Source organism: Acomys minous (assembly GCF_964271855.1).
Source record: "Acomys minous genome assembly, chromosome: 4".
Lineage (NCBI taxonomy): Eukaryota > Metazoa > Chordata > Mammalia > Rodentia > Muridae > Acomys > Acomys minous.
In genome coordinates this window covers 91,528,909-91,554,522 of record NC_140486.1, presented here as the reverse complement: position 1 = coordinate 91,554,522, position 25,614 = coordinate 91,528,909, and the positions used below count along the sequence as shown (strand labels likewise).

Genomic DNA, 25,614 nt, shown 5'->3' with positions numbered 1-25,614 from the left:
AACTCCAGGTCCAGTAGATCCCATGCCCTCTTCTGTCTGATGTAGGTGCTGCACTCAGGTTGTGGGCATACATGCAGGAAAAACACCCATACATATAAAACAATATGTTAATTTAAAAATGTGTATTTTTCATAGCTCTGGAAGCTCTCAAGTCCAGGATCTGAGCACAGACAGTTTGGCTCAGTCTCTGTTTCCTGGATGGAGGAGCCATGAACACATCTCCTCTGGAGAAGATGAACACTGTTCATACCTGGCAGAGAGTGGAAGTCAGGAAGGACGAACTCTGTCGAGTCCCATTAAAGGTGTCTGACCCTTCACCACACTCCACCCTCGTGGTTTAATGACCTCAGGAGGCCACCTCTGAGTGCGATTACTTTGGCAACTATGTTTCAGATTATGTCTTTGGGAGACTGTACACTAACTAGCCTGGAAGAGGCTTGAGGTGTGAGGGCGGCTGGTGGAGTTTGGCTTTGACGGACATGGCTCCTAACGTGCTGGCTCCTGAAACAGAGAGTTGGAAGGGCATCTGGGCCATGTTGCTGAGGCCGCCCGGGGAGGGTAAGGGGACCCAAGCACCTAGATTGGCTGGAAACGTCTATGTCTGTCATTTGGCCACTGAGGACATGCTGAGAGCCATGGTTGCTTCAGGTTCAGAGCTGGGAAAGAAGCTGAAGGCAACAGTGGATGCTGGGAAACTGGTGAGTAATGAAATGGTTGTGGAGCTCATTGAGAAGAATTTGGAGACTCCTTCATGAAAAAAAAAAAAAAGATGGCTTTCTTGTAGACGGCTTCCCTCGGACTATGACACAGGCTGAAATGCTCAGTGACCTCATGGAGAAGAGGACAGAGAAGCTTGATTCGGTGCTTGAGTTCAGCATCCCAGACTCCCTGCTGATCCGGAGGATCGTTGGAAGGCTGATTCACCCCAAGAGTGGCCAGTCCTACCATGAGGAGTTCAACCCTCCAAAGGAACCCATGAAAGATGATACCACTGGAGAACCCCTGCTCCGAAGGTCAGATGACAAGGAGAAGACCCGCCTGGAGGTCTACCACACCTAGATCACTCCCCTGGTGGAGCACAACAGGAAACGGGGGATTCACTGCACCATTGATGCAAGCCCCTGACGTCATGTTTGCAAGCATTCTGGCAGCCTTCTCCAAAGCCACATCCTAGTAACAGAAGGGTAGGCGAGACAGCACCACTGCTCATCTCCCTGGCCATGTGGTCCCTGTCCTTAGGTGCTGGGAAGAAAGGAAAAGGGTGGTCAATGGAAGGAGTTACGGCAAGGGAGGTGGTGACGGGCTCAAGAGGAGCATTTGGAACAGTGGCAGTGTTGTACTTAGTAGGTTTTGTTTTGTTTTGTTTCTACCCGTAGGTGGGAATTTTTAAAGTATAAGCAAAGGAGAACATTAAGTTTTTAAAAACCGTGATTGGAGGCTATTGGTGCAAATAAGGAGATGTGGTATTATGTGTAAGCAATCAGACTTTCATTCCCTCTGGACTACAAAGCTAATGCTCTTAACAGACCTCAGCTTCTATATAAAAACCTTATGGACCACCAGGCCAAGGATGCAGTGGTCAGATTGCGCCTGTGTCCCCCATACAGATGAGGGGACTGTTGGCTGCTGCTCGTGGCTCCCCATTCTGTAAGGCAAAGACTCATCTGCACATATGGAAGAGATGGGGTGTGATCTTGTGGGTGGTGGTTGGGCAAATCGTTTTTACTGGAATTGTAGGGAGCAAGGGGAGAGAGATCCATGTTGCGCATGTCTGACAGTCACCTGCTCTGGTGGCAAAGCTTTCAGCAGCCACCCTGCACACACTAGTCTACCACTCTGCCTTCATTCATCCATGGGACCCTTTAAATAAGTGAACAAGGTCAGGAGTGTAGCTCAGTTGTAGCTAAAATGTCAAGCTAAATCATCCAACGATTGTCCTCACCCTCACATCCTGTGACTGGGATCACCCGACAACACTGTCATGTATTTCTCAATGAGGTGCCTTTTATAACTGACCAAATGCTGCCATGTTTGGGCCCTGAGTCAACAAAGAATGTTGAAAATTTTGTAAAAAAAAAAAAAAAAAGTCATGTATTTGGGAGGAAACATAAGCATGCCAACTATAGCATCTCCAGCCCCAGTGCCTGAGCTTCTTGGTTTCTGCCCCACTTCTGGAAGTTCAATGTTAATGCAGTTTTGTAAAGGAAAGAAAGCTTTTGCTACCCTTGGGCAGCAAGACTTCTCAGACATGGAGTGTCAGAAGCATCTCAGCAACAGCACACTTGTAGAGAACAGACAATAATGCTCTTGAGTGGGGCCGGAGAGATGGCTTAGAGGTTAAGAGCACTGACTGCTCTTCTAGACATCCTGAGTTCAGTTCCCAGCAACCACATGGTGGCTCACAACCATCTATAATGTGATCTGATGCCCGCTTCTGGCCTGCAGGTATACATGCAGGCAGAGCACTGTATACATAATAATAAATAAATATTCTTTTTAAATGCTCTTGGGAACTGCTGTAGGAAGAGGATGAAGATACATGTGAAACTCATGAATTCCAGAACAGCGTCAAAGCAAGGACCCCTCAGTGCTTCCTCAGCCTAACTGCCCTTTCACAGGGTTCACATATCAGATACCCTACATATCAGATCTTTACATTATGATTCATAACAGTAACAAGGTTAGTTATGAAATAGGGAAATAATTTTATGGTTGTGGTCACCACAACATGAGGAAACTGTGTTGGAGGGTCTCAGCATTAGGAGGGGTGAGAACCAACATTACAGTCTAATTGTTTTAAGGAAAATGCAATCTTGAATGTAGAGGAAAGAAAGAAAGAAAAAGAAAAAGGAAATGATGAAAGAAGGAAAATAGAGAGATGAGGACTTCCCAGAGTCATTCAAAGAACAATTACAAGGCAGTTAACATGAATTCTGACAGTGAGTCTCTTGTCTCTGTCTAAAGACACACAAAAGCAGGCCAGTAAGAGCCACGCTGGACGATGCTCAGACCGCCCCAGCTAGGCAGTGGCCATGATTATACACCTCAGAGGTAATGATAGTGGCTCCCAGCCGCTCCTGCATTCCTCGGTGCTGTCATGCCTCCTTCCTGTTTTTCTCTGGGCCTGTCCCACCCTCGTCCCAGCCCTCTTCTGGACTGTCTCAAGCCCTCTAGCTGGTCTCCAGCTCTCCTACCGCCCTGTGAGACACTTGCTGAGGAGGTGCTATTTAACATGCTAGTCTCTGCATGCCCCTGGGAGCTCTGCAGAGGAAGGGCCCAGGGCCTCCATGGGATACCCGTTCATAATTGTGTTTCTGCACCTCTCGTGCTCTCTTCCTGAGCCTCGGTCTCCTCTTCTTCTTTCCCTGATGGGCTGTGCTCCTCACATATGTCTGGGCTTGGGGACAGACGGGCTGCCTGAAGAGATGTGCCTTTAGAAAACTCTCGCTCATTATGTCCCATAACTCTTAATCCCAAACACAGTTGGATTCTCCCCGCCTCTGCACCTCACCCTCCTGGTTAGTCTATAAACTCTCTAAAGTCAGAGCCAAGAGAATTAACTTTCAAACCCTGTCGTTTAGCATGGGTGTTGTTGGGGTTAAATTTTGAGGCGTTGGGGTGGGAGTAGAGCACGGAGACTCACTTCTGCAATTCCAAGTACTAGAGAGGCTGAGGCAGGAGGATTACCTATGAGCTGGAGTCAGAGTAGGCTACCTCAGGGGTCCTGGGTCAGTCTGGGCTCCAGAAGGAACAAAGGCATCAAAAGTTAACAGGAACTAGTTAGGTGCGGTGGTGCACGCCTTTCAGCTCAGCACCCAGGGAGGCAGATGCACGTGGGTTTCTGTGAATTGGAGGCCAACCTGGGCTATAAAGCCAGACCAGGACAGCCAAGGCTTCACAGAAAAACCCTGTCTTGAAAACAAACAGCAACGACAAAAAATTGGCAGGACTGAGTTCCTCTTTCCTTTGGGCTCCAGCCAGCTATATGGAAGGCTCATGTAACGCCCCTAGGCACACTGCACTCAGCATTCCTGCTCTGTGTCTTCACTGCCAGGGTGCTCTGGTGATCATATCGTAGCACCTCGAGGTTGGAGCCTGTCCCGATTTCCAGTAGATGTGGTCTGCTGCTGGGATAATTACAGTCACATGTCTCTTAATGATGGGGATCTGCTTTAAGAACTGCATCCTTAGGCAGTTTTGTGGAGAAACATCACAGTATTCTCACAGGCCCGGATAGTCAGGGTCAGTCACTCAGACCGGCAGTAGACACTGGGCGTATGAGGCTGTGGTTGGTTAACACATGCTGGTCTGTCTCTGAGTTTTAACAGCTTGTCTTCCCCCAAACCCCCGAATATAAGAATAACACAAGCTCAGTGCTGAGAAAACAAAAAGCCAAATTAGAAATGAAAATAGTCCCCCTGGCTGACCTGGAGCTCACTATGTAGACCAGGCTGGTCTTGAACTCAAAGAGATCTACCTGCCTCTGCTTCCTGAGTACTGTTAAAGAGATGTGCCACCACACCTGGCATGCGCGCACACACACACACATTTTAATTTAAAAAATAAAAGTGTTCAATTTAAAAAGAAAACTTATTCCATCACTACTGACTCGTTGGTTTTGGTGGTTGCTTTTTGCTGTTTGTGATTTGAACCACTGGGATTGGTATTTTAAGTTCTTAATACATGTTGCCAAATGTTTGATACTTTTATTCTAATTTAAGGTCATTAGCATAATTGAGAATGATTATCACAGTATCTTCACATTTTTGCAAAACTGGATTGTATTAAATGGAATTAAAAGAATAAAGAAGTGTCAGATACAATAGCGCCTCAAGTAAAACCTACAGCAGAGATGGAGGCAGCATCTCTTGTAATCTAGTTTTTTGCTTATTTGTCTTTATTTCCTATCTTCTCGAAGGGAAAACCCAAAGCAAAATACATCTTGCACAGAGTACAGGGCAAAGCTCTCAGATCCCAGTGACTTATTAAATACTTTACTTAGGTGTTCCTTAAAACCACAACTCATTTGGAGGGACACACTCTACCGACAGACTCCCCGGAACACCAGAATTTTGAAGCCAATCTTACAAAACAGTTAATTCTTAGTTCACTGACTGCTTTCCTAAGCCTTGCCTGTCCTAGACACTGATCTACTGCTGTGAAGACACACCATGATCAGGCAACTCTTATGAAAGAAAGCATTCAACTGGGGGCTCACTTACCCTTTTTCCAAAAAGAGGGTTAGTCCAGGACAGACATGGCAGACATGGCAGACATGGCACTGGAGTGGCTCCAGTGATGAGAACGTTACATCTCGATCCACAGGCAGTAGGGAGAGAGAGAGAGAGAGAAAGAGAGAGAGAGAGAGAGAGAGAGAGAGAGAGAGAGAGGGAGGGAGGGAGGGAGGGAGGGAGGGAGGGAGGGAGGGGAGGGAGGGGGAGAGGGAGAGGGGTGGGCTTCTGAAACCTCAAGATCTGTTCCCATTCTCTTCCAACTTGGCCACACCTCCTCATCCATCTAATCCTTCTCAACAGGTGATGAAGCTCTCAAACACGAGCCTGTGGGGACCAGTCTCATTCAGACCACTGGAGCTCCCCAGTGCTGATGTTTATGTTGCTTTTGCTACTTATTGCCTACACAATTGAAGCAAACACTAATGTGGAATAAATATCTGGTGTGAATTATGCACACTAATATTGTGACTGCACTGGTGCTGGTGGAGGCAGTATTTAGAGTCTGCCGTCCTCAGCAGGTTTCTCTTGGGGCCCCACGGTTACTATGTGACATCAGCGTGAAGGGCTACCTCTGCTATCTCTAGTTACCTGAGAGAGATAACCCTGGGAAAAGTGGAGAGAGACAGTGCAGCGGAAATCTCTGGGCTGTATTTGGTAAACATCAAGACGCCTGGGAACAAGTGTAAAATTTTGTAATCTGTCAGCTATGACGCTGTCATTAATGCGGTCGATTTGAGAAACGGAATTCCTTCATCCTGAGTCTACTTGTCTGTCTGTGACTTGCTTGTCAGCAATCAATGCGGCATTGTTCTGAAGCCTTTGTGTTAAAATATGCATAAAAGCCGTGATAGTGGAAGAGTGGATACCAAACCCCTCCTGACGTTAAAGGCCTTAGATAGCAGGCTGCTCGGTAGCCTTTGAAGCCTTTGAAGCTCCAGGGAAAGTAGGTGTGCAGCATTCTTTCCTGAGGCCGGCCATGCGCTGTGCATGCTCATGAGGACCATCTGTAGTGGTTCCCTTGCTGATGATGCCTGGGAGTTCTGTCAGCCACAGGTGCCAGGATGTTTCCCTCCCACAAACTCTTCTTTGCTATGTATGCAGGCTTCTCTGTGTGTGTTCCCTGCTAGGTTTGTACAGATGTATGGGGAGCTTGCGCTGTCATGCCATGAGCATCCAAAGGCCTCAGTTTCTGTTAGGGTCTACTGTCAGTGTTGTGTAGTCTGTGGCCTAGGATGAATGTGCGATGGCTTGTATCCACCATTACAGCTTCTTTACAGCTTCTTTAGAAGTCTTTTCACTGTGCTGAAAATCTCTTGTGCTCCCCAGTCAGTCTATCCCACCTACCTACCCCCCAGCCCTAGGTCTTTTGGCTGTATTCATAGATTGCTCTTTTCTGGTATGCCCAGTAGTTGACAATTATGCAGCACACATTGTTTTTAGATTTATTCTCTCTCTCTCTCTCTCTCTCTCTCTCTCTCTCTCTCTCTCTCTCTCTCTCTCTGTGTGTGTGTGTGTGTGTGTGTGTGTGTGTGTGTGTGTGTATGTGTGTGTGTGTCTGGTCTGTCTGCATGCATGTTACACATGTATACATGTTTGTGAGCATGTACATGTGAGTGTGATTGTGGCTGCATATGCAGGCCAGAGGGTGAAGGTAGGTTTAATCACAGGCCACCTTAGTTTGAGGCAGGCTTTCTCACTGTTTGGAGTTCACCAATTTGGCAAGACCCACCTAGTGAACTCCAAGGACTTTCCTGTCTCCCCTTCCTCAGCGCTGGACTAGCGGGCTCACAGCACTGTGCCCGAACAGCTTTCTCCACTGGTGCTGGGATCAGAGCTCGGATCTCATGCTTGGGCAGCAGACACTCACCCACTCACGTGTCTCCCTCCTGCCTCTTCTCAGCAGTAATAGGAAGTCAGCCTCCCTTCATGCATTTTCAGGCCCCTTTAGAGTTTACTTCTGAATAATATTCCATTGTCTGGTTATAAAGTAGTTCATTAATTCACCCCCTGAGGACTGCTTCCAAGTTTTGGCAACTATGAGCAAAGCTCATATGTAAGCATATGCTTTTAGATCTTATGGAACAATTCCAAAGCGTATAATGGGATCATGTGATGGGTATATATGGATCTTCACACGTCATCAAATTGTCTCCCGAAGTGACTGTCATGTCACTTTACACCCTCACCAGGAGTGTTACTCTGCTCCTCTGTTAGCATTTATTACTGCTATTGTTCAGAATGTTGAATATATTAGTAATGGTATGTTACAGCTGTTACGATTTGCATTTACTTATATGTTAGGATGTGGAGCGAACGTTAGTTACAAATTCTCCTTGATGAGGTATCTGTTAAGGTCTTTGGCCTATTTTTCTTTTGGCTTATTTGTTGTCTTACTATTTTGTTTTTGAGTTCCTTGTAATCTCCGGCACTGCGCCCTCCACCCCCTCAGTGAAGGAAAGAGTTGTCTGTATATTCTCCATAATAATCTCCTGTCACGTGTGGGCTCTGAAAATACTCTCTGGAGCTGAGATGCCAGCTCAGTGGCAGAGCATTTCAGGGCCCTGGGCTCAATCCCTCCCCAGCACCACAGGGAAGGAGAGTGCTTCCTGCCTGTCAGGCCGCTCCTCGTCTTCACCCAAGGACTGGTGATTTTGACATTTTGACGAAGCCTAGCCTGTCCATTGTTTTGTTTGGATTGTGCTTTTTGGTGTTTGTATAAAGTCACCACATTCAAGGGTGCCTGGCTTTTCTCCCGTTACCTTCCAGGAGACTCACAGCATTGTTTCGTACATTTTGAGGTATGAGCCCTTTCGAGTGATTTCTTGTGAAAGGTGTCAGTCCTGTGTCTGGCTTTATTTTCCCTTTGGAAGGGATGAGGTTATCTACTTGTAGCACCATCTGTGGAAAATGACCGTTTTTCTCACTCCATTAATTTATCTTTGTTCCTTTGACACACTCATTTGAGGGCTGGGGAAATGGAGCAGCCAGTGAAGTACTTGCCTTGTGGGCATGAGGACCTGCTTTTGATTCCCGGAATCCACATAACACAGGTCACGCCTGGTGCCATGCTTGTCGGGTGGTGGACACAGGAGGATCCCTGGGGCTTTGCTGCTCAGGCAGTGTAGCTTCAAGTCAGTGGGGACCCTGCCTCAAAGGAAGTGGATGTTGTTTCTGGGGAGATAACACACACACACACACACACACACACACACACACACACACACGCAAGGGATGGCCATGTGTTCTCATGCTCTCCAGGACAGGCGCTCAGATCACAAGCACTACATAGGAGAAACTTGTTCTCTTACTGAAAGCGTCTGAGAATGCAGTAGTTGCACCACTGAAGTGAGTGAAATAAATGGCAGTTGAGTTAAAAGGCTGAACCGTAACCTTCTCTTTCTTACCGCACTATAGCCCTTTCCTTGACGAATACAACTTGGTGTCCTGTCAGTGCCATGCCATTTCATATAATGGGAGGTCAAGAGGCATGTATTAAATTCGACTGGATATTTAGTGACAAACACAAGTACTTTTGCTGATGGAATATAGTTTGAGATAGCTGACATAGCTGACAGCATCAAAACACACTTACCACCTTATTTTTGAAGAGTATTTCTGAAGGGGGAAAAACACCTTCTTCCTCCAGGTGATTTGCTTATGAAGTATAAAGTCATTCACTTTGTGAGTACTTCTGTGCTTACACTTTGAAATCAGTTGTCACTTTGTTCTTGGCAAAGAAAAAATAAGACGTTTTGCAAACTGGCGGTCATTCTGGCAAATGTGGGTGCCAGCCTTTCTTCCGGCTCTCTAAGCCAGATGGTGTAACTGAGGGAAAAAAACGTCGGGATGAAGGGAACTCCTTCTTGATTGTCAGGCTCTTGAGTCAGGCTTCCTGCTGAGGCACAGTTAGTAAACAGGGGCCCTTGGCCCAGCAGCTCTTACACACACACACACCCACACACACACACACTCCACCCAGCTGTCCATTGTAAACTGGTGGTGCTTTTATTGCTCATATTAGTTCTGGGGTTGAGCTAGGGCCTAAGACAGAGAGCTATCCATTAACCCCAAAGTGTCCTCAGTCGCAAGAAGGTTACGTCTTTAGTCCTTCAATTCCAGCCTTAGGATAACTCAGTATGATTGAATATTACATTAGCATATCAGAATCCGGGCCTGGAGAGATGGCTCAGTGGTTAAGAGCGCCCACATCCAGAGGCTTATGATTGACTGTAATTCTGGCTCCAGGAGATCTGAGATCATCTTCCGGCCTCTGCAGGCACTGTACTCTCGTACACAGATCTACATGCACACATGTACACAGCATTTTAAAATAAAATGTAAAAATCTTTAAAAAAAAATAATTTAAAACATGGAAAGCAGGGAAGAAAAGCTAAGAGCAGAATTTTGGCACACAGCCCTCCTTTCTGTCGCCGCTCTCTCCCTCCCTACTTTCTTCTTGTCTCTCTCCCTCTTTTCTTTTCTTCATATCTTTTGTTGGGTGTACTTTTTAATCTCCTTGCAAAGCTCTTATATTTTTAACCTTATTAACTCACTTTATTTCTTTTCTGGTCCAACAAAGATGCTTCCATTGAGTAGAATGCAGAGACATTTTCTCTTGGCTCAGTTTTGTTCCTAGCTCTCTTGAGTTACCTAACAAGCCTATTATAGCATTGGATTGTTTGCTCAAAACATGTTACTTACTCTTCTTGTTGCTGGAAGCAACTTCGAGAAGGGCTGCTTTGGGCTCAGTGTGAGGTTTAGTCCATCATGATTGGCCGGGCAGTGTAGCTGGGGCGTGAGGCAGCTGAGCACACTGGGTCCGCCATTGGGAAGCAAGGAGCAGACAGGAAGTGAGGTCAGACTAAGGGCTCTCAGTGACCACTCCCAGTGGCCCACTTCCTCCAGATGGGCCCTAACTCAAGGCCTGGCCACAGCTGGGGAACAAATTGGCCTGTCTCCATCTCCTCAGCCCTTGAATTACAACTGTGAACCACCACACCTGGGTCTTAAAAAAAAAAGTCTGTTCTGGAAGTGGAATCCAGGACCTCATGCTTACAACAAAGTGCTCAACCAACCAACCGTCCCGTCTTCTCCTCAGGCCCCTCTGCAACCCTTCATCCCGTACTTTTTTTTTGGTAGGAACCAGGCTGCCTTGGTTTCTTGTGGTGTTAAAATACCCTGACAAAGACAACTTCAGGGGAAGATGGTTGCTTAGGCCACAGCTTCATGGAGGAGAGCCAAGGCAGCAGGGATCTCAAGTGTTCAGGCCCCGCCCTCCACTCCGCTCTAAGGAATGGTCCTGACCACAGTTTAGATAGATATTCCCACACCAATTAACGCAATCAAGCACGCTCAGAGCCTCGTGCCCCTGCTGACTCTAGAATCTGCAGAGACAACCATAGTAACAACCAGTAAAAAAGTCAAGATTTTAGTCATTAGTATTGTTCCTTAAGTGACAAAGAAGATAGATAATTTCTCTTTTGAAAGCATAGGGCAAAACTTTATTGTAAAGTTATTATTTCACAATGGAAACATTGAAATTCATTTCCTAAAACAGAAGATTGATTGATAATGGGCACGTTATATATTTGCCTGATCATTAGCTTTAAAGAGTTAACTTCTTGCTGTCTTCTTTCTTTCCCTCCCCTGGGATTGGTCGCAGAGCCTTGCACATGCTAGCCAAGCGCCTTTCACTGTGCTACATCCAAGTCCAAGACTCACTCTTTTAAAGCACCTTTATGGAGACACAGTCAGCACACTGTGACATCCACCCAGCGGAAGCGCACAGTGGCGCTTAGTGCGCTCACAGAACTGCACAACCATCCTCTGAAGAAGAGATCTCGAGCTCATGAGCTAACAGCACCTTATTCTCTGCCGGTCCCGAGCCTACTCAACCACTATTCTTTTTTCTGTCTCTAGAGATTTATCTCTTCCGCACACATCCACAAAAACAACACTGTCTGATGTACACGGGCGCACACACGCACCTGCGGAGCTGTGTGACTTCACTTAGCACCCTGCTTCACAGTTAATCCATCCTGTCGGCATCTGTGAGGACGTGTGCTCCCTTCTGTGAGAAGCAGCATCCCGTTCTATGGATCCCCGCGTTCTGTTCACCTAGTCAGCGTTTCATGATATTGTCCACGCTGCTAGCTCCTCCTTGAACTACCTTGGGAAAATATTCATGTCATAGTAGGATATGGTGGTGTACTTTCCAGTGCCTTTTATCTATTGTGTTTGGTTGTGTTTCTTCCTAAAAAAAAAAAAAAAACCACATTCGTTCTGTTCTCTCTGTGTCTGGCTGGACACATGTGACTCAAGACTGTCAACATGACTATATTTTATAGACAGTTTCACTAAATACATTCTCCCATTCATCCCCCCCAATGTGAATATTTTATAGTGTCTCTCAGCAATTTAATTTGTTTTTGTTTTTGTTTTTTTTGAGACGGAGCTTTTCTGTGTAGCTTTCGCTGTCCCAGAACTAGCGCTGTAGACCAGGCTGGCCTCCAACTTACAGAGATCCACCTGTCTCTGCCTCTCAAGGGCTGGGCTTAAAGTAAAGGGATGTATTTAAATCTTTTTACAAAAATTTGTGAAAAATTTGTGAAAAATTCCCAAAGGACAAATTAATGAATGGATGGTGAGATTGACCTTCTGTCAGTATTTGTTACTCTTCATCGTCACTAAATATATATGGAAACTCCTGGTCTTTACCTCAACTGAGTACTGATTTGTTTAAATATATGGAACTGATTGCTAAAGAAAATGGTGTTTTTGCAGCTAAATGTTCTGCGTCCCCAGTAAAATAAATAGGATGAGCCTTTTGAGTTTTTCAGCGTGTTTCTTTCTTGTCCTGCAGAGGACGTCAGTGTTGGAATGACAGTCTGACATTTGAGGGCCCTAGCCTGGTGCTGCTGAGGAATAAAATGCTCCCCCGCCCCTCCCCCCCCAATCCATCAACCTCTCCCAAAGAAGCAATCTAACAGGGTGGCCTACTCCTGCAGTGCAGAACTGTGCTCCAGCATTCAATTTTGCTTGACAATGATCCAATTGAGTGTCCATTATAGAATGTAAACATGTAAGGTCTTTGAACAAGGAGAATGTGTACAAAATGATGTAAGTACTTAAACTAAAATTGTTTTATGACTTCACCTGGAGAGATGGGAACAAATGGCTATTCACCCTATCTAAGGGCCTTGATGACACATCAAAGAAAGTCTAGCTTAGTGAACCAATGAGTTTATTGTGGTTACTTGCAGAACCAAATGGAAGGAATTGCTTACAAGGCATGTGTGACTTAAAGCCAGCTGCATTACTAAGGAGCCTGCCTAGTATGAGTTATGATGTCAGGGAATCTGTATCCCTGGAGCTCCTTATAGAAGTTCAGGGAAAACAAGCCAGCCCCAAAGCCTCCTCTCCCCAGCAACTGTTTACTGCTTCTACAATGCTGGAGAGTACCTTTTGAGTCTTGTAACTTTTATATTTTTCCTCATCCTTGTTAGTAGTATTACTTCCTGGACATTACAAGCCAGGCAGGGATATTTCAAGTTGGAGGGAAACAGCTATACAACAAAATTCATAAAAATAAGAAGACACAAGCCTGGTGAGGTGGTACACACCTTTAACCCTGCCACTCACAAGGTAGAGGCAGGTGGATATCTGTGAGTTCCAGGCCAGACAGGACTACAGAGTGAGATCCTATCTTGAAAAAATTAATTTAATAAGAAGATAGAAATAGGGGCAAACACCTTTAATCCCAGGACTCAGAAAGGGAAAGGCAGGCAGATTGCTGTGAGTTCAAGGCCAGCCTTGTCTACAAAGTGAGTCCAGGACATCCAAGGCTACACAGAGAAACCCTGTCTTGAAAGATCAAAATAAACAAATATGAAAGCAAATTAAAAAACCCAAAATAAAAACCAAATAGGAGCTATCAGGAAATTTATTTACAGGAAAACTTATAGCCAAGTTTTTCCTGGTATTTCTTTTCCCTAAAGAAAGAAGAAACCCCTTTACAAGGTTTTAGTTGAAAACTTTTGAAGATCAGAGCTGGGCCCCCCAGATGCCACCTTGAAGACTCTCACTGCGTGGGAAAGGTCAAGGCTCTTTGGAGACAACTTTGGACCCTACACCTGCACACTAACATTATTTCTGACCTTGAGATACTTTTTGTCTATGAAAAGGGGATAAGCATCTCCTCAGAGCAATACAGTCACCCTCCGTACCCACAGCTCTGTTTTCTACAGTTCCGGGTACCTGAAAAGCCATGCTTTGCTTCAGAAGTACTCATGGAAAGGGGTGTGTGTGTGTGTGTGTGTGTGTGTGTGTGTGTGTGTGTGTGATGTATACCATATGAGAGGAATTGCTTACAAGGCATGAATGACTTAAAACCAGCTGCATTATTAAGGAGCCCGTCTAGCATAGAAAAAAATATATATACATATATGTATATATGCTTTAAATTATATGTTACTTAGAATACTATGGCAAAATCTCACTGGGTCTCTCTCCATCCCACTCAGGATATGCATACCTAGGACATGATTTGTTCCTCTGTCCAGTGTCTCCAAACCCTACAATACCCACCCACAAGTCATTTAGAAGTTATCAGGGTGAAGTAGGGGCTAGCCCTCTGTAGAGAGTGAATGAAGCCTGTGGTGAAAACGTCCAGTTGGCTACACACATTGCATTGAGAACAGAGGCAAGAGTTGGGAGGAAGATAAAGAATTAGCCTGGCAAGGTCTGAGGTGCTGATGAAGATGAAGTTTGATAACCAAATTAGCCAGAGGAGAGGCGGGCATGGCAGGCTGCCAGGAACATAGATAAGGCATCCCTGTCCTTCATACATCACTGTTTCTAGTACATCTTATTGTACTAGATTTTTTTGACAAAAAGCTTCACTGTGGGAAACAACCCAGACTGCCCTATAGATTAGTGTGAGTCTCTGCTGGATAAGGTTGAAGTCTGACTTGTCCTGATAGCCATTTGTGCTATCTTGGTCTGTGTTACTGGACTTCCTTTACTCAGCAGAGTTCTCACTCCACCTGACCTGGTAGCCTCAGATCTTGTAAGGAGTGTCACTAACCCTCAGGGAAGATCACAGGCCTGACTCTTTCCCCATAAGGAACTTGTTTAGCAAGCACAGGGAATTCCTGGAAGTGCCCCACCCTATGCTGAGGAGATCCTAGCCTCCAGCAAGTGACCGTTAATGGTACCTATGAGTTATCCCTTCACCCACAAGTTAATTAAGTGCTGTGTTTTCTCCTTGTGATAAGACCCCTCATTACTGTGTGTAAATGAAGCACTGTACCACTGTATGTAGATTAAGTATCCTGACATCCTTAGCCATAGCGAATCAGACAAATTCACCCTCAGAACCCCTCCCCACTGCCCAAGGTTTATAAATAAATGCTGGCTGGCATGGTCAGGGGCTTGCACTCTCTTGCTACACCATTCCTCCACCATGACCTCTGAGACTCCATTTATCTGGAGGAGGGCACACCACTGGCGGATGCCTGGTAGTCAAGCAGCATGGCGGAACTGCCTTTGTAACCGCTGGTGCCTGCTCTACCGCCAAGCCTGCATCTCATGGGACCTGCCTGCCCTTGAGTTTCAAACATCCACCTGCTTCCACAGCTTAGCACAGCAGCTCAAACAAGGAGCTGTAACACTTTGGTATCATCACAGGCTTAAGGGGTTCCTGAGTCTCCACTGCTGTCTGTGACCCACAGTCTCATTCTAAAAGAGCAAAACTGTGACACCAAAGGAAACTCATTTTCCACCTCCCCTGGAGAGGCCAGGAGCCGGACCTAGTGGCCAGGCTACCAGCCTCACCCTAGAGTGCTCTAATCTGCCCCTCTTAAGCAGAGAGCCTTCGGACTTTGGATCTTGAGGCCCATCCTTTCTCCTCCAGAGACAAGCAATGCCTGGACCAGCCTGCCCAAAGTGGAACCCAGGCCACCCTCCGCTCTGATGCAGAAGGACAACAGATAAGGAGCTGTGAGCTTAATAAAGAAAGACTGAAGCTATGTCTTGCTGGCAGGGATGGAGTTAACTCAGCCGAGGTCAAGCCACAGGCTGATCACTGAGGGTGAGCACAGGAGGATTGGTATAATTAACTACTTGAGTCAGCTGCGCCACCATAGGTCGTAATGCTGGCTAGGCGTCTAACAGGTAGCAGACAGTCAAGGTGAAGGCTGGAGTCAGAGATGGGTAGTAGGAGGTTCCAGTACCCTGACGGGATGGGCAGCGCATGAGCAGTACATGATCATCTTCTTGGTTGGGCTAATGCACATGATTAGAGTATTCGGCTGCTCCATTGGTTCGGCTCATGAAAGCCCACAGCCTTACCCATTCTCGGTAGATTACTTCCCTCTTTGCCCAGCGTCTGCCTTTGTTCTATAAGGCTCCTGAGTCATGGAAATCCTCTGGCTTTTTCATCTCTCTGAGTCCCCTCCCAACTCTCAGGAGTCTCTTTTCACGAACTTCTCACGTTCCTGTGATAGTTCTTAGTAAAGCCTTCTACTTGGCTTCACCTCCTCCAAAGTCCACACCTTTAATTTTCGTTGGGCTGTGAGCTTAGGAGCCAAGTACCGGGTCAATCTTTGATGACTGTGAGCAATACACTTCTTAGGTTCTTGTGTGATTTACAGCTGGACCACGAAAGGCCCTGGCACTCTCAAAAAACCCCCGCATCATCAGTGATCAGATTCAATGTGATAGCTTTGTAAAGCAGGTGTGCGGGTCATTCTTTTTATGGAATAATGGTGGAACAATTGCCTCAGAGAGATAGGGTAGTGATGGGGCAATTTGGACATAACAAAGAGATGATACAGTGCTTCCTTTGATGTAGAAGGCAAGAGTACTACAGATAGATAAATTTCATTATAGTATATTGTAATTGTTCTATTGTGTCTAATTCATAAATTCACCTTTATCTCACACACACACACACACACACACACACACACGGAAAACACAAGAGATGTAAGGTAAGACTTAACATTTTCCATAGTTCTAGGATCTAGGACCATATTGAATCATGTTCCCTGCTGGCTAGTCGTGTGTGTGTGTGTGTGTGTGTGTGTGTGTGTGTGTGTGTGTGTGTGTGTATGGGTTGGTGCATGTAATGGATCAAATCCAAGCCCTTGAACATGATAGGCAAGTACTATAAAACTGTAGCATTGAGCTTCATTCCCAGCCTGTTTTCTTTTTGTTAGTGAGGTTCGTTCACCATCGAAAATGTAGTGGTTTCTCCTAGTATCCTAAACTTGACAAAGACTGAGCTCTTACTCTTGCTCTGAGAATGGACCTTGCTCTGTAACTCACACTGGATCAAGACTTACTTTGTGGTCTTTTCTCTGCCTCCCAGGTGCTGCCTTTATGGGCGTATAGCACTCTGCCTAGCACTGAAGACAGTCTTAACGTTGAGATGGGTATCAGAACAGTCTGAGCGCTTTGATCAGCTTCAAGCCCACAATGCCAGCAAGAGGGCTTCTGCTGAGGAAGCTGGTGGATGGAGCCACAGCACTGGTGTAATGAGACTGGCATTAAGTCTGTTTTTGGTTCCAGAAGATGCTTTCCTTGGTTTTCACTTTTAATTATAGGTACCTCTCCTGCTGCATACATCCACACATTGAACAGAACACATGCACTCCCACGAAAAAGCCTGTTTTGAGAGAAAGCTTCTCTATCCTGCTCTTTCTGTTCAAAATTTCTTTGCTCCCGATTCAGCCCCGTGAATACAGGTTTATATTTAGACCTACTTGGAGTCTCCATATGTTCCCCTAAAACATTTCCTATTAAGGAACTTCCAGTTTTTCTCTCTTAGAGAGTGTAGAGTGGACATGACCTAGGTGGGCCATGCATTCAGCTTGTTACCAGGGTGTCAGGTCTGAACGAAGCAGGCATCAAGGAATACCCCATAGAAAGTTCCCCTGCCACATAGCTTTCTTCTTTTCGGGAACCCATGCTGCTGATGCCTGGGGAGGGGCCAGCACACTATCTGAGGAGAATGCACTTTTCTTCCTGGGTGCTCAGCTGTTTCTTACCTTTCCCCACTGGCTGGGCACTACTCTGCTGTGAGGTGTGGAGAGGCCAGATACCGGAAGGCACCACAGAATGAGGAAGCAGGAAGAGACAAATAAGCTCTTGTTGGTAGAGAAAAGCCATAATATTTGGGCTCAACAGGGCAGAACTATAGCTTGGAGTCCCCAGCAAAAGCTAGCTGCAAAGCACTGGGTCTTGTTTTGTTCTTAATCTCCTCTTCTTTTTATTATCAATTTTTAATTCTCTTATTTTTTTTTGAGATTATGATATAGTTACATCATTTGCCCATTCTCTCTCCAAACCCTCCCAATATACCTCTCCTTGCTCTCTTTCAAACCCACATATTTTTTCATTATTTTTTGCTGTATGCATATATGCGCATATTTATATATTTCTAAATACATAAATAAAACCTACTCGGTCTATATAAAGTCACCTCTGCATATGTTTTAGGTCTGGGCTGTAAGAGCCTAACAATGAAGGGATTTTCTATAAGATTGTGGCTCCTCAGAATTTCAGAAGATATTGTACATTATTTGAGGCTATTTGTTGAAGGTGTTGCTTCCTTCATTTCTTTTTCAGTCCGTTTTTCCCTTTGTATACAGGAGGGCTACTGACTTCTGTGAGTTAATTTTGTATCCTGTTGCTTTGCTGAAAGCACTTCTCAGCTGTAGGAGTTTCCCGGTAAAATTTTTTAAAGTCACTTGTGTATACTGTAATATCATCTCCAAGTGAAGGTACTTTGACTTCTTCCTTTCCAATTTGTATCCCCTAGATCTCCTTCAGTTGCATTGTTAAGACTTCAAGTACTATATAGTATAGGTATGGAGAGAGTGGACAGCCTTTTCTTGTCTCTGATTTTAGTGGAATTGTTTTAAATTTACTTCCATTTAAGTTGATGTTGGCTATAGGGTTGCTGTAAACTACCTTTATTATGTTTAGGTATGTTCCTTCTATCCCTAATTTCTCTAGGACTTTGATCATGAAGGGGAGTTGGATTTTGTCAAAGGCCTTTTCTGCATATAATGAGAACATTATATAGTTTTTTTTCTTTCAGTTTGTTTATATGGTGGATTACATTGATGGATCTTCATGTGTTGAACCATCCCTGCATCCCAGGGATGAAGCCTACTTGATCATGATGAGCAATCTTGTTGATGTGCCCTTGGATTTGGTTTGCAAGTATTTTATTGAGAAGTTTTATATGTATATTCATAATGAAAAATTGGTCCGTAATTCTTTGTTGAGTGTTTATGTGGTTTGGATAGCAAGGCAACTGTGGTCTTGTAAAACAAATTTGGCAATGTTCCTTCTGTTTCTCTTTTGTGGAATAATTTGAGGAATATTGGCATTAACTCTTCTTTGAAAGTCTGGTAAAATTCTGTGCTAAAACCATCTGGCCCTTGAATTGTTTTGGTTGAATGATTTTTAATGACTGCTTCTATTTCACTAGGAGTTATAGGTCTGCTGAAATTGCTTCAATGAGTCTGATTTAACTTTAGTAAGTTGTATGTAGTGAGATATTTTCCATTTTCTTTTAGATTTTCCACTTTGGTGAAGCACACGTTTTTAAAGTGTGTTCTTATGATTCTCTATATTTTCCTGGGGGCTATTATTGTGCCTTACTTTTCACTGCTAGTTTTGTTAATTTGGATACTCTCTTTTTGTTTGTTCCTGTTTTATTGATTTCATGCCTGAGCTTTTTTATTTCTTACCTTCTACTCATTATGGGTGTGATTTCTTCATCCTCTTCTAGTGCTTCCATGCATGCTGTCAAGCAGCTAGTGGGAGATCTCTGCAATTTTCTATGTAGTCAGTTAGTGCTATGAATTTGTCTTTTAGAACCACCTTCATTGTGTCGCATAAGTTTGGGTATGATGTATATTAATTTCTATTCAATTTTAGAAAGTCTTTAATTTCTTTCTTAATTTTGTCTTGACCCATATTTCATTCAATAGTGTATTGTCCAGTTTCCATGAATTTGTAAGCTTTCTGTTGTTGGTGATGCATGGGTTATATCGATTTTCTTCTATCTGTTGAGACTTGTTTTGTGTCCAAATATGTGATCAGTTTTGGAGAAAGTTCCATGATGTGCTGAGAAGAAGGTATATTCTTTTGCGTTTGGGTGAAATGTTCTGTAAATATCTGTTAGGTCCATTTGTTTTATGATGTTAGTAAGCTCCAGCATTTCTCTTGTAATTTTTGTCTGGATGATCTGTCTATTGACAAAACTAGGTTATTGAAGTCTCCCACTATCATTGTGTGAGGGTCAGGATGTGACTTATGTTGGAAGAAGGTCCAACTGTGTTTTCAGATGCTGATTTCAGTGCCTTGAGATCTGGTTACTGCCCTGCCATGGGCATTGTTATGAATGTTGACCTGTCTTCTGTAGCCATGTGATGATGAGGAATGTTCCCCAGTTATCTCTGATTGTCTAAATAGAGATGCTGAAGCATATGGCTGGGTAGAAGAGAGGGAAGTGAGGTTTTAGGTGCCTGGGCTTGGGTTCAAGGGAGGAGGAAATAGAAGAAGAAGAGGAGAGGAAAAAGAAGATGGTGCTGAGCATGTGGCTGTAAGAACAGACTGATGGGGCACAAGCCACCCTGGGAGTCATCGGATTGGCAAGTGCTTGGCTTTTATGTAGGTTTTAAAGTTACTAGGATTATAGTAGCTCAGAATCTGCCCAGAATAGTGCTTACAGCTTAAAAAGAAATCATAGTCTCTCTGTGTCAGTGATTGGGGGAAACTAGCTGGTTAAAGACAACCACTGCCTTAATAATTTAATATATATTAACATAGAAAGAATAATTGATTCATATGAAAAGAATAATTCATCTTTCTACATCAGATTTAAGCTGTAGTAATGTTTCTTTTACAAACTTGAGTACCCTTGCTTTTGCTGCATAGTTGTTAAAAATTGAAATGTCATCTCTGTAAATTTTTTTCTTTGATGAGTATGTAGTCTCCTTCCCTATCTCTTCTGATTAGTTTTGGTTTGAAGTCTCTTTTTTTCAGATATTAAAATGGCTATACCAACTTGCTTCTTAGGCCTATTTGCTGGGAATGCCTTTTTCCTGAAGTGATGTCTATCCTTGATGTCAAGGTGTGTTTATTGGATTCGGCAGAAGAATGGATCCTGGTTTTGCATCTATTCTGTTATTCTGTGTCTTCTTACTGGGGCATTGAGACCACTGATGTTGAGTGATATTAATGAGACTTATTTGTTGGTTCATGTTATTTTTGGGGGGCACATGTATGGGCGTGCGTGTGTGTGTGTGTGTGTGTGTGTGTGTTTGTCCTTTTTTGATTTGCTGTTCTAGAAGTATTTATTCCTTTTGTTTTCTTGGATGTGGTCAACCTCTTTACGTTGTAGTTTTCTTTGGATTGGACTTGTAGATAGATAGTGCTTTTTTTTTTTTTAAACCATGGAATGTCTTATTTTCTCAATCTGTTGTGATTGAAAGTTTTGCTGGGTATATTAGTCTGGCTGGCATCCATGGTCTCTTTAAGGTCTGTTCCAGGCTTTTCTGGCTTTTAGGGTCTCCATTGAGAAGTCTGGTTTATTTTAATAGGTCGGCTTCAAATTGTTACCCGGTCTTTTCCCCCTGTAGCTTCCTAATATTCTTTCTTTGCTCTGTATGTTTAGGGTTTTGATTATTAAGTGCTGGTGGGAATTTCTTTTCTGGTCCAGTCTATTTTGTGTTCTGTATGCTTCTTGTACACAAGCAGGCATTTCCTTCTTTAGGTTGGGACATTTTCTTCTATGAATCTTACTGAAAATATTTTCTATGCCTTTGACCTGGGTTTCTTCTCCTTCCTCTTTTCCTTTCCTTAGATTTGGTCTTGTCATGGTGTCCCAGATTTCCTGGATGTTTCATGACAGGATTGTTTTTTAGATTTATCATTTTCTTCAAGCAGTTTGTCATTTTCTACAGAGCTGGGGATGAGAATGGGGGGGATTGAATTTGGAGAAACAGAGGGAGAGGTAAAGATCTGCATTTAGCCCACCTGTGTCCCGGGCCAGAGTGGCCAGTGGGTTTTCAAGGAATGTTTGCTGGAGGTGGGAGCTGAGGTAAACTGATGGCTGAGGAGAGGGAAGCTGGCAGGCTAAGATCTATGTGAGCCCCTGGAGGTGAAGGTGTGGAGGAGAGGAGGCGTCAGCATGTGTTCTGCTACAGAGCTAGGGGTGAGATTTGGAGGAGAGGGGAGAGAGGTGAAGACCTGCTTCCCTAGCCAGAGGGCAGACATATGCTTGTTAACTGTGTGTGTGTGTGTGCGTGTGTGTGTGTGTAGCCATGTGACTCTGTACTTGCGTACATGCATGTGGAGGCCAGAGCTGGAGATGTGTTTTCTTCTCTTTGCTTTCCATCTTATTGCCTTGAGGCATTTCTCTCACAGGACCAGAAGCTTGCCATTTAGTGTAGACTGGCTGGACAGCTATCTCTCAGGATCAGACGGTCTCTGACTCCCGACCTGGGTCATAGGCATGCATAGCAATGCCCAGCCTTTTCCATGGGTGCTGGGATTCAAACTCAGATCATCCTAATTACAGAACATGTACTCTAGCTTACAGAGCATCTCCCAAGCCCCTACATATTAACTTTAAACTGAAGTAATGGTTTATTATTTTAAGTTTAAATCTCATAAAATCAACATTGCTGGCATAATGAACATCAATAGGTATGACTCACATAAATAAAAGTCCCCTGGGGTCCTCAATAATTTTACAGTGTAGTCTGTTCCTAGACCAGAGAGCAGGAGAAGTTATACATTTAGACAGTTACTTTAAAAAGCCTTTTAAAAAGACGTGTATCTAAATGTCTTTGCCTTAAAAAAAAAAGTTTTACTTATTTCATGCATATGAATGCCCTATCTGCATGTACACCTGCCTGCCAGAAGAAGGAATCAGATTCCAGCAGAGATGGTTATGAGCCACCATGTGGTTGCTGGGAACTGAACTCAGGGCCTCTGGAAGAGTAGACAGCCTGATGCCTTTGCCTTTAAACTAGATTACTCCACATACTGACTTCTTTGCAGGGCATTGCCAATAAAGACCAATCACAGCAGCATGTAGTACAGTTCTGAAACACGGGCAACTCAGAGACTTCTCCTTGTTTCTCTGTATATTGGAGAGTCATAGCCTAACTGATTTGTCTTGGATTGCACTAATGAAAGGTCATCACAGCATACATTTTTCTGGTAACAAAACTAATTTTTGACTGTACAGTTCTCGAACCTTGACAGATGGTGGATCTTGTTGCTCTCGATATGTGAGTTTAAGGGGATGGGGAAATAGCTTGGTTAGTAAAGCACTTGCCTTGCAAGTGTGAGGACCTAAGATCGATCCCCAGCATGCATAGGAATTAAAGGATGGTAGTGTGCATGTGTAAGCCCAGTGAAGGTGGGGTGGAGGCTGAGAGCAGGATCCTTGGAACCCCGTGTCTGGTTAGCCTAGCCTATGCGGAGAAGCTCCAGGCCAATGAGAGTCTCTGTCTCAAACAAAAGGTGCAAAGTGCCTGGAGATTGCTGCCTGGTCTCCACATACTGCACACATATGGAAATTGCACATACATGTACGCGTGTCCACGTGTGGGCATACACACACTAGTTTAAGTAAAGTAAGCTGTGGCCACAAAGTATACAGTTTACAAAGTGACAGCTGAGATTTGCTAAAGTACAGCCATAATGCTTGATTTAGGGTTAACAAGGGATTTATTTAGAGTATTCTAGCTTTTTTATTTTTAGCTCTGATTCTAAGTGACAAACTAAAAACCAAGAAAACAAAACAGCAGATGAGAATTTTCATCCACCAGTGCTATGCATTAATAACTGCAAAGTCCAGTGGAGTAAGTAACTACCGTGTTAGGCGTCCTGTGTGGTGGCAACTGACATGGTCCATCTGACTTGTGATCGCTGCGCAGTCCTTCAATGGTGTAGACATTACTGTTTCATGTTGTTCAAGCATGAAGAAATTGCTCTTCAAGATTTAAACCCAGATGTTGATCCCATGTAATTGAACACTGGCTCATGCCTGTTTTCAGTATAAAAGTGGGGGGTTTGAACAAATTCAGAGTTTACGAATATTTCCACTAAATTGTTGTCCTTGTTTGTCTTGGCGGTTTGGGTTACTGGGCTGTAACCCTGCCTTGCAGAGATAAGTTGGAAGTCCTGGGAGCCCCTTATCTGTTACTTTTCTGTTGCTGTGATCAGACATCATGGCCAAAAGCGACTTACAGAAGAGCGAGCTTATTTGGGCTTATGGTTTCAGAGGAAGAGTCCAGAATGGCCAGGAAAGCGTGGCCGCCTCCAGTGTTATAGGTAACATATTTCCTCTCGCAAGGCTGAACCTCCACAGAGGGTACCACTAACTGGAGACCAAGTTAAATACCAGAGCCTACACGGGGCATTTCATTCAAGCCCCCACACACTCAAACCTGTGAATGTGGCGTGATTTGCAAATACAGATGTTCCTTAACGTGTGGGGTTCGCTCTCTATAAATCAATTATTAGTTGAAAATGTTTTATGTCAAAATGCATTGAAAAGATGCCATCATGGTGCAGACCTGGAGTCCCAGCCACATGAGAGGCAGAAGCGGGAAGTTCAAGGCCAGCCCAGGCTTACAGTGTCAGTCTAAGGCAATTCACTGAGACCCTGTCTCTAAGTCTCACCAAAAAGTAAAAAGAGGGCTGGGATATAGCTCAGCAGTGGAGCCTTGCAAGCTTAAAGCCATAGGGTTACTCCTTAGCACTAGAAAAAAGGGTGGCGTTGAACGGTAACGTATAGAACACCATAGCTTAGCAGTATATCACACTGTGGCCTGTACATTGTTTCTCCTTAAGATCAAGAGGTTGACAGTGAGACAGTGGTGGCACATTAAGGCACGCAACCAAACACTGCTAGCCTGGGAAAGGAGGAAATGCAAACTGAAGTGCTGTTTCCACTGAGTGCATGTTCCTGTCCCCACTCCTGTCCCGAATCATTGTAAGTCAGGGACCGTCTATACTTGTTTGCAGATATAACCAAGTAAAGATGAGGAAATATGTAAGTCAGGGACCGTCTATACTTGTTTGCACATATAACCAAATAAAGATGAGGTAATATGGGGCTAGTGTAGGTCCAAAACCCAGTAACTGGTGTTCTATACAAAGAAATGGCTTCGGAGACAGATGCACGGGGAGGTGGAGGTCGAGTCTGGGGTTCTCTTGCTGAGGTCAAGGGACACACCTAAAGCCACCAGAGGCGAGGGATGAAAGGCCACCAGAGGCGAGGGATAATCCTTTCCTGGAACCTCTGGGTGGAAGGCAGCCCAGCTGCCTTGTGATTTCCAAAATGCTTTGTATGTACATATGCCGATTTTTAAGCTAATTAGTTTGTCAGTGTGTGTGTGTGTGTGTGTGTGTGTGTGTGTGTGTGTGTATGTGTGTGTGTGTATGTCCTGCTGTGGAAGACACAAGAGGCTTCTTTTGGAGAGATTGTCATGAAGCGAACAGTTACTAGAAGGAACTGAACTCATAATCTGACGCTGTGTGACTTTTCTAGGGAGATGTAAACACCCTAGAGAGGGCACTGACAACAGACACAAAGAACGGTCCCACCCAGGTCTCATGGAGTGAAGCAGTGTGTTTATTGGGGTCACTTTCAGGAGCACGGATGACTGACTCAAAGGCAGCTGCATCACTCAGAAGCCCACCCTAGCCTGAGCGGTGACTCACATCCTGGGAGTGTGCCGTCTAGCTTGAAAGCAGCTCCCTTCCGGAAGACTCCTCTCCTGAGCAATTTTTTTTACTGCTTTTATAACCTCAAGAAGGGGCCTTTACTAACCTTGTAAGTTTTGTTTGCTTGCTGAGTCTTTCTCGGTCCCTGGAGGAAATAGCTCTCAGCATCTGGTCCTGACTCTGAGTAGATTTTAACGGTCTAGTTATGGAGTGACATCATTGAGACTCTTAAAACAGAGTAATGGGATATTGCCTTGGGTATTTTTTTTTTTTATATAGCAAGTCTCTAAATTTGACAAAACAAACATGAAGGCAATGAGGAGCCCTTGGGGTAAAAACCCCACAGTAGGAGGGATGATGCGCAGGCACAGGGAGAGGGTTGGGCTGGGTGTGTGGTGGGGCAGTGCTATGAGGAGCCGTGGAAGGACAGACTAACCCGCACCAATGAGGAGAGAACCACAGAGGGTGACCTAGAGGGAAGACCTAAGAGAGGTGGAATGTCCGCTACTCCCTGTGATGCCCCCGACCAGCTGAGGATATGCCCCCTCAGGTCAACACAGAGCAGTGTCAGCCTGGCTACCCTTAGCTGCTGATGCTGCCACACAGAAAGCAAGTA

General features: G+C 44.5%; 1 protein-coding gene and 1 pseudogene across 2 annotated transcripts in view; both read left to right on the top strand.

Moving 5' to 3' along the window:
- Positions 1-5,205, top strand: part of LOC311596101 (adenylate kinase 2, mitochondrial-like) — a 40,523-nt pseudogene extending 35,318 nt beyond the window's left edge. Inside the window, exon 2 of the transcript XR_014783621.1 lies at positions 136-5,205. The product of XR_014783621.1 is annotated as an adenylate kinase 2, mitochondrial-like (transcript). The remainder of the gene's footprint in view (positions 1-135) is intronic.
- Positions 1-25,614, top strand: part of METTL21A (methyltransferase 21A, HSPA lysine) — a 76,216-nt gene that overhangs the window by 35,351 nt on the left and 15,251 nt on the right. The gene's annotated exons all lie outside the window — the stretch shown is intronic.